This window comes from Dicentrarchus labrax, unplaced genomic scaffold, assembly GCF_905237075.1.
Source record: "Dicentrarchus labrax unplaced genomic scaffold, dlabrax2021, whole genome shotgun sequence".
In the NCBI taxonomy this organism is placed as follows: domain Eukaryota; kingdom Metazoa; phylum Chordata; class Actinopteri; family Moronidae; genus Dicentrarchus; species Dicentrarchus labrax.
In genome coordinates, this window is record NW_026136708.1 from 6,420,425 (window position 1) to 6,430,590 (window position 10,166).

Here is a 10,166-nt window from a genome sequence, read left to right on the forward strand (position 1 = left end):
CACACAATGTCTCCCCTTTTTTTCTCTTCCCGTCATGTCTTTACCACTTCTTTTTCTTAGTCTCTTTAGCTCTTCTCCCCCTCTCTGCCCCTTTACTTGTAGATAGCATCATGTAGTGTCAACAGTGTATCTGCAAATATTGAGTAGTTTGGTGGTGCCATGCCAGCCCATCATTACAAAACCCCAATAGTACATTTTTTGGACTGAAAACCTATATGTCCATCAGCCTGTTATTTTCACGACCATTAATCTGAAAGTACACACTCTGGGATCACCAACTTACGTACATTAACTGACATAACTAACCCACAGCCCCTTCCTAAACCTAACCAAGTAGTTTCGGTGCCTACACCTGACCAAACTACGGACATTTCATGTTAACCACGTCTTTTTTTATTGTTACCATGACAATAACGGTCACCTGACCATTGTTACTGTGACAACGTAGGTCACATGACAAAGGTCACCATAAGATATTAAGGGCAAAAATCTCCAGGAAGAGTGTGTATTTTTGAGAAAACTGGCCTTCGGAGCAGTGGCCTTTTGTTTTCGGAATAATGAGCTGTCAGACAAATGGGCTTTCAGTCCAGTGAGACATTTTATGGACTATTGGGGCTTTGGGATAATGTGCCGTCAGAACAATGGGCAGTCCTCGTTTGAACAGGTGCACCTTTATTATTGCCGATTGACTCATTTAATACAACAAGACTTAAGATATTAAGTCAAGCTTTTGTTTTGTGCCTCTAAATGGAATGATTCTTCTGTCCCATCATTTCGTCTCCTGCATGGCCAAAGTGGCGCCACGGGTGCTTCCCAGTGTCTTAGAAAAATGAAGAATACCTGTAATTTGATTTCATTTGTGTTTACTGCAAGTACAATGAACAGCTTCATTGGACAATCCTTCACTGGGTAGCAATTGAGGCTTCGTGAACTGTTGCATTATGATGTCTGAGTGCAGAAATTGTTACATATTCACCTATCTATCAATGCAATGTTCTCTTCAGCTGTCTTCTGAACTCGGCACAACCAGACACACAGGTAATGACAAAATATGGGAAGACTAGACATGCCTAAGTGTCCTCAAGTGTTGTGATTGACAATAATAAAAGGTGCTCTGATTTGTGTGTGTATCTGTTAACACGTTAATCTGTGCATTGTGAGCAAACGCTTTTTCTGCATTCAAGAAGACAGCACTGACTTTCGAGAGAGGAGTGTTAAGTGTTAAAAACAAGGAGAAGAAGAGGAAGGGCAGCTGGCCTGGTCTGATAGATGTAACCTCCCATCTCTTTCTCTCTTTTTATATATATATTGGAACCAATGACCCATGTAAGAACACAGTGCCAGCCACCACATTGGCCGTCCTTTTACCCTGTGTACTGTGTGTAAAGTGTCTTTTATTCCCCTTCTGCCATGACTCTTTCCTCCCCCCACCCCATCCAAGTGAGCCAATCAAGACGGAGCAAGATAATGAATTACATAACGACAAATTCTGTGTAATCGTTTCCCCGTCTGCCCGCGTGCCAATGGCTACAGGGAACATAGAGAGAAAGACAGGACAAGATGGACAAGAAAACACATGTGTGAAGGATGTAGAAGAGAATGTGTGAGAGTAAAAAAGGCACCAACTGCAAAAGCAAGAGAAAATAAGAAAATAAGACATTTGACATTTGAAATGTCTTTATTGAGTCATTTAAAGTTCAACTGCCACAGAGAACATCTCCACTGGATATACGGTCCATAGAGCATGAAGTATCAGACATGCCAGACTATTAAACAACATGGTATCACTGCATCTTTTTTCACGCGTAAAACCAGAAGAACCAGTAGTTGTTACCAAGGTTTTGAACAAAGTCGAAAGCTCAGCATTATATGTGGGGACGATTTTGCTTGAGAAAGGAGGAAATTCTAAACACAAAACACAGTGATTAAATAAAAACCACACTAGTAACTTCATCAAGTAGTAATCATGTTCAGAAAAAAACACAGAATGCCAGGTAGGTCAAAATGGACAGTTTAGTATACGGTGACACAACCATCCACCAGTGTGGATGCCAGCTTTCGATCCCAAGTCCTCGCCTCTTTTGTGGGCCTTTATATAAGATACTTCACATAGCAGATCACTCCCTTGGAGGCTGGAGGTGACTCTGCCACTAAATCTTACAGTCTTTGCTGGCTGTGGAAACATCGACTGATTTGACACAGAAGTCTTACAGAGACTTCCTCCCAATTTTGGATATACCATGCAGCTCAAAAACACAAATTCTGTCTCTAAACGTTCTCTAAACTTATATACTCTTTGGAGTCAGACACTGGGGTCAGGTAACGTCACCTCCAGTCTAATTTTTGGTGTAAAGCTGTGTTTATGTAACTTTGTGTTAAGTAGCACTTTGTTTTTATTTGTACCTGTAATCTTAGAGGCAAGGGGCATACTATTTCCAAAAACTACAGTACTGATATTTCCTCCACAGATATTCATTCACTGCAGGTAAAGACTAAAAGTCCCGTCCCACTGCTGCATCACTTGTTATTTTTCATTTTTTACAGCAAATCACTGTGGAGCCTCCAGGCATATTCTGGCCTCATTTGCATGAAACCAAAAACATTCAGCCTTTGACCCCTGCGCCTCACTGGTCAGTCCTGCATCACCTGGAATCCCACAATGCCTTGTGAACCAATTCATGCACGTCCCAGGGAGAACGAACAGGGGCAAACATCACGTTGCCTCACGCCACCACCATTCATCATTATGGGCCTCAGGTTGAATTCATCAAATATTTTCCAACAATCCACCAACAAATCTCAGTTCATCAGATCTTAGGAGGTATTTTCTACCAGTGTCACCTCTTCTTCTTCCCAAACTAGAAAATGGTGTAGTTTAGAGTAAACCCTTCTTTACATATGCCACACCTATCCCTTTAATTCCCTTTAAGTGGTCAAAGAGTGAAAAGGTAAAAACCTTTTCAGGCCAACATGCTAGTCATGCATGCATCTTGAAAAATAAACTAGTGCTGTCACAGGGACACAGATTAGTCACACTGATGACACTCGATGATGACTATCTTCTGGAGAAAAGGACAAGGTAAGAGTATGACTGTTGTTAAATACTGCCAGGATTTAAGTGCTAAATTCTGCCCGGTGTTCAACCCAGCTGTGGGTGAAGGCATCAAAACCAGTAAATGTTTAGACAAAGGCCTGTGTGAAGATGCTTGGAAACTGGCAGAGTAAGCCTTTGGGTTTGAGTTTACTCCCTCATCTGTGCACTGCATTAATGATTAGAAAGCAAGGGTTAGTGCATCGCTTTGTGGTTCTGGCCAGACTTTTCACACCAAAAGCACAAGTTCAACAAAAAGCAGAGATCCAGGGTATTAATTCCAACGGAGGGAACGGGTGCACGAGGTATGGCGGCACACGCAAAGCGGTTTTTCTACAAATCTGTGCAACAAAAGTTCAAAACTTTGACCCCAAATACACTGAACAACACACTGGGATTCTAACTTTGAAAGGGGGCAGACGTTATGACAGTGACTTTTTTTTTTAATTCATAGACACAGGCCACACTTTACTATACATATGCACACAAATACACTTGGGGGCAAAGCAGCATGGCTATCCCCCTGGAACACCACAAGATCAGCATATCACAACCAAAAAGCCAATGCTCATCAATCAAACAAATATTCAAACAAACAGCCAAAACAGCAACAAAGGAGAAGAGGAAAAAAAAGTAATAATAATAATAGCAATGATAAAATTGAATGGATAAATAATGATATATTTTTATAATATAATATTATAAAGGTCCAATAAGAGTTAAAATAAATATGTATTAAAATTATAAATAGGGCATCATCAGTCTAATGGGGTCCTTAACTGGACCAAAGCCGGTCCAGCGGGCACAGAGGCAGCACTGAGAGCGGGAGGGAGGACAGACACCGTCCACCCCACAGCCCTCCAAAGCATTTGTTAGGTTGATATATCTGAGGTTGTACCTTAACTCGTGCTTATGTGATCAAACACAATCAACGGCTCTTATTCCCATCCTTCCCTGAGGCTCAGGTGTGACAGTGATAGTTGAATGCTGGAAGTCCATTTTTATGCAGTTCTGAATTCACAGAATTAAGTAACTCTTCTCTCCAGTGCTGCCTGCACTCTTTTATTAAATGAAATGTGATATTGTGATATTCACATTACAGTGTAGTCCATAGCATCTGCGTGAGCTGCACAGCAGGATCAAGGGCTGCTTTTCATTTTGCATGCTGCCTCACACAAACAGTTCACTCTGACTGTTTGGTCTGAGATGTGTTCAGACAGTAAACAGTGCTGTGAAAAACAACACAAGGGGTTGCTCTGGTGTTGTTTTGAATACCAGTGAGACAATAAAATATGATCCAGGAAGGCCAGCATGCACAAGTTTTACACCAAACATTGGACAGCAGCTTATAAACTAAGAGACATGATTTTACAACTTTGGAATGTTATTACATCAATTATTTCATCTTTCATTTGTCAGTTGTATACAGCAAATAGAAATACAGCTTTTCAAGCATACAAGCAATGTATTGCAGATATGTGATTGGCCACTGCATTGGCCTTGCTACATGAAGTTACAGAAAAACTTGAGCCAAGTTCAACTTTTTTTTTTGAAGGAAACTGCATTTTTTTTGCCACCCCCAGTCTGCCAAAGCAGCAGTCCCATTGAAATGAATGAGGGGGTTGCATTTTTTGTCTTAGCCTGTCCGCCTCAACTTGAAATTGATGGACTGTCGAACAAATACATTTCTTTCTGCTCACCTGCATGGTTGGCCATATTGCTCCTTTATCATAAAGGATAGATGAATGGTATGCTACCGCTCAGCAATATGGTTATTACCTAAAGGTATTCTGAAAGAAGTGTGTAACACAAAAGATAAGATAAAAACAGTCAAGCCAAGGTTTTAATATAATTTTATGAATAACTGGTTGATGTCCTGTGTTTTGTCTGAATAGACAGTATTAATCAAGAAAGACATTTGCACATTTGACTGTTTAGGCTGACTGAAGCTGTGGTCCATAATGTGATCTAGAGTGGTATTAAAAACAGAAAAAAGAAAAAGCTTGCAAGATGGGGGAAAGAGAAGGAAATTAAAGCAGGATAAAGTGAAAGAAAGAGGGAGATGAAGTATGAACCTGAGGAATAAAAGCATCGTCAGGCGGGAAAAGGGGAGTAAGATAAAGGAGAAGAGCGGAAATGAAAATGGTGTAGTGAAAGTAAGAGGGAGATGGTGTGTGAATGTAAAAGAGGAAAACATTGTAGAGAGGTGCAGGGTAGGAAAAAGGGAAGGATGTGCAAAGACAGAGTAAAAAAGGAGATGAAGGGATGGAGACACAAGGAGGGCTGCATTAGCGGCTTCAGTCCACAGTCAGTGAAGTGTGGACGGGCTCAATAAAACTGCACTGTAGATGCCGCTGGAGGCTTGGGCTGGACAGAAAAGCTTGACATTGACTGGGTGACATCAGACTTGTATAAAGGTGTCTGTGATATTTCTTGGGGTTTGACTGCCTCTGACGGCGAATGCAAGGGAATACATTCAGAATAGCAATTAGCTGTTTGATGTACAGTTTTATGTGGTGTGAAATTTAGTTTTTCAGGTGTTATTTCTTCCTGCATTCCCCATAATTTACTCAAGGACTGTCCAAACTGTCAGAGACAAACCAGCTGCCAGTCTCATAATTGGGAAAATTCAGCACAGGATGGCATAATATACTGAGTGTATATATATATCCCCCCCCCAGCTTACAGTGACTCTGCCGGTTAGTCAGGCATGTATGACACAGAGCAAAAATGCCATCCAATTTCCTTTTTGGACAGAAAAGGCACCTCACTATCAAACATCTCTCTGAGCCTGTCAAAACAGATTGCTCTGACACACTGGTTTGACACAAGCAAGGGCATCCACCACTCCTCAGAGAGGTTTGGTAGAAGATACAGAAACATAGAGACAGACAGCACTCATAAAACCCCCATTCACTGACAAACCCGATACCCCATAGGAGAAGATGCTGACAAATTGACATATAACTGTACTGTATCTGTCAGTATTTTTCATTTTCTGATGCAATAACCCTCATACAGTACACACTACCAGACACCAGAGATAACACTCTAGTTTTGACACCCTTGGCCTTTTCTGATGGTTATAAGTCAGTTAGATAAATTAGGCACACTCGCACATGCACACACACACACACACACACACACACACACACACACACACACACACAGGGGCACATCCTCATACACTTCATTCTGCCTATGTCATCAAATGTGGTGTTAAATTTGCGCTTGGAGCAAGAATACACTCTACCTGTCACCATGGCAGCTGCGTGGGGTGATTGCAATCACACAATCAGCAGAGGCTCATGGGAAATAAGCTTGAAAGAATGAGCTCTCCTGAGAAACAGAAAAGACAGAGGAAGAGAGACAGGAGGAAGGAGGGAGACAGACGGAGAGAGAAAGAGAGAGAGAGAAAAGAGCCGAACAGAAACAATGAATCAGAGCAACATTTTGCCTGCAGTGATGTGAATAAAGTATTTAACTTTTCCTATTTGCCGCTTGTCAGAATCTGAATGGCACTCCTCCTGGCAGGGAGAAAATACATGTATGGATAGCATGAATTATCGAACAACAAAGCAGGCTAAATGAATAATGATGAATTTCATAATGATATTGCATGATGCAAACTCCAATGAGCAGGCAGGCACTTGTGCAAGTACATTCACTTGAGCTGTAACTGTTTGTGCGTTCATGCCAAACCGTCACGATACGGGCCCACGGCCTTCTGCACGCAGACTACACGGTATGTAGGCTAATGCACGTAATAAGGAGCCAAATTTCAAGTGCAAGTTCTGCCTTGAAACTTAGCATGCAAGTCAGTCACACTGTGGCAGGTAAGTTGCAATGGCATCACCCAGGTGAAAGGAAACATTTGGGATCTTTTTTTATTGCTGTACAAACTCATACTGAACTGTGACGTCTGTGTACCGTTACACCCCTAATGTCAACCCTGTTTTAGGTGCTTCTACTTTACTGAAGTATTTTCTTGAGTTTTTCAATTTAGTGCTATACTTCGACTCCACTACCTTTCAGAGTTTTGCACTTTTTACTACATTTATTTGTCAGATTCAGAGAGCTGAAATGAAACCACAACTTCCGGGTCCAAAAGTAGGAAAGCCTCATTCAAAATCTAATTGACATTTATAACAACACTAATAACTGCAAATCAAGCCTTGGAACAGATCCTTCATCAACAGTATGTCCCGTGGCTAACTTAAAATAAACTAATATCACTTTTTTAATCAATATTTCTGCTTTAAGGTGCATTTAACAAACATAATTTCCCATAAGCCCTAGACCATGCATGGTAAAGGTTGCAGCTCCACAAAAGGTGAGTGGAGGGGCTTCAAACACATCTAACAAACAGAAAGACAGAGAGGAGTGTATGGTTTGGATGTTTTTAGACAGTTGTCGATTTAAATTTTCATGGGAGTTGTAGTTTTTTTCCGTAGTGGATGCTAATTTGTCTGATGATGAAAGAAATGCTGAATGAGAGATTGCATGAGACTTCGACTCTCTAGTTCCTGGTTATTCTTCAGATTAGGGTTTTACATTAAATATAAAATTTAAACATCGTTAGTGATTAAACCAATGATTCCCAACCATTTGGCTTGTGACTCCTTACCAAAAAAAGCAGTGTGTGGTTGGGGCTCCTTGTCACGATGTAAGCAGTCCAGGAGTTGTGAGCACGTCTGCCAAAGACAGATTTCTCCTCTGAACGTCTCAAATGGTTCAATTTCGAGAGAGGCCAAAAGAGGTACAATTATCCATTATTTCTCAAACAAATAAAGATTAGAAAACAGTCTAAAAAGCAATGAAATCTGTGGAGCAGAACTTTCTTCTTTCCTGCCCCATCAATCAACTCACATCTTGCCAGAATTATCTTGTGACACAAAAAACACAACTACAGGAGGGCTGATATTACTGATGATGCAGGATGTTCAATAAGCAACTGTTTGCTGACAAGTTAGCCATATCAACTTGCAAGGCCTCTCAAATGTCAAAAACATATCTATTATTGTTATTTATATTACATATTATGTTACATATATAACAGGTTTAAGTTGGACTTTTACTTGTAATGGAATATTTTTACATGTTGTATTGATATATTACTTCTAGGTAGCAGGTAAACAGGACACAGGAATCAAAATTAAAAGCCAAGAAGGCTAATTACTAATGAACATAAAATGCCTTGCTAAAAAGACAAAAGCTCTTGGGGCCTGCTTTTTAAAAGCGCAGATTGTCTGCTGTACCCCTGGGTGTCTGTGTAGTTTGTTCTGCCAGCGGGGGGAAGAGAACAGCAGCAGAGTTCCCTGTGGTGCAGAGCTACGTCCTGGGGGCTTGGAGGTGCAGGCTATTGCTTGACCTGCCAGTGGAGGATTGTAGGATAATAAGCTCTTTGAGTTATCGGGCGGGATGTTTTTCTGTAGACTGTAAAGGCAGCAGAGAGGTTTTAAATTCAGTCCTGGAGGAGACAAACTCCCAGCTGACCCAATCTTTTACAATTCCATGATGTAACACTCCTACTTGTGCCCTAAGCTCGTATTTCGCTTCTTCTTCGCTCCCTCTTTTATATATCTCTCTCTATCCCACCCACTCTGTCTGCCTTTCTCGTACATTAGCCCTCCGTGGGAATAAACTGAATGAGTGAACCTGACTGTTTGAGTGAGTCTACTGTTCAGCTCATTCCCCCTCCACATTAGCCTCATTGCATTTCCACTCCCTTCCTTCCCCTCTAGGCGTCAAATTAGCCTTTACCCCCCGAGCTGCTGCGAAACATGACAACACGATTCACCCCTTCACCCGCCCAAGTCCATCTCCCTGTCTCACTCCTCATTCCCATATGCACCGTGTGTTCCCGAATCACCTTTCACAACCCTGCCCTCCACCTCTCCAATCTCTCTGCAACGTCTCTCTGTCGGTCTCCAGCAGCTACCTCCAGCTGCACGAGAGAGCCATATTTAGCATAAACTGTGGAAAACGGAAAATGCTCTGTTGGAAGATGCCATCGCAAGTTTCACACTGGGGCCCGGGGTGTGTGTGTTCTCGCAGCTACACAGCTCAAACCGACCAGATGCTCCACAGGGGGATGAAAGAGCAAGCATAGCAGTTTCACAGCGCTGCTATTACTTCACACTTCACGAGAGGAGGATGGAGAGGGAGGAGGAAGGAAAACTAGTAACACATAGTGCCTTTAGAGAAATGGAAACCACAACAATGCTGTAGATCAGCAGGGCTCCGGTGCAGAGAAACAGCCAGCCAGTACGCCTCTTTGTGGTCATACATCTTTCCGTGTCTTACCTCGTTAGCCACTCTGAGAAATCCTGGACACCTCTCAGTAATTTATCCCATAAAATTAAACAAGAGCACTGGTTTGACAGAAGTTGATCCTCACCCTGAGAGCAGTATAGGATCATGCCTCTCAGTGACTGACTGTCAGACAGGTTCTGTCAGCCACAGCGCAGTCAATAGAAGTGCAAGCAGAGTGGAAATATTATTGCCCCCGGCATGCTTTCCCTAGCCCTGCAGTACACCCAGGTTATCATTGCTCACCAAAAAAAAAAAAAACGATAAAGATAATCTCCAGCGCTGTGAATACTGGGGAGGAACATCGAGGCCAAAAAAACCCCAGCCAATTCCAGAGAGTTAATTAGGGTTCGGATGACTGGCTGCAGAGGGTGTGGATGAGCAATGTGCTGCTCACCGATAAAGACGATTGGCTCTATTTATTGTTGTTTCCTCAGCCTTTTTTCTCCCTCCCAAAAAAAACTTGTTCTCAGGCTCGGTCGGTTAATGATTGCTGATTGCCCGATTGTTTCATTAATCCGATTACTGGCCAAACAGTCTGTTATCTCCATTTGGATACAGGACATTACAGGAAAGAGATGCATGTTATCTTGCTGAGGCAATGGTAATTGTGCATGCACGTGTTTGAAATTTGCAAGGAAAACGTTTTAGAAAATAAAACTAAAAGTAGTTCATTAAAATGATAAAACAGCAGTAATTCTTTAGGGATCTGTTATCCCCAGCAGCTATCTCCTCTGCCAGCCACAATCAAAGGTCAGACAAC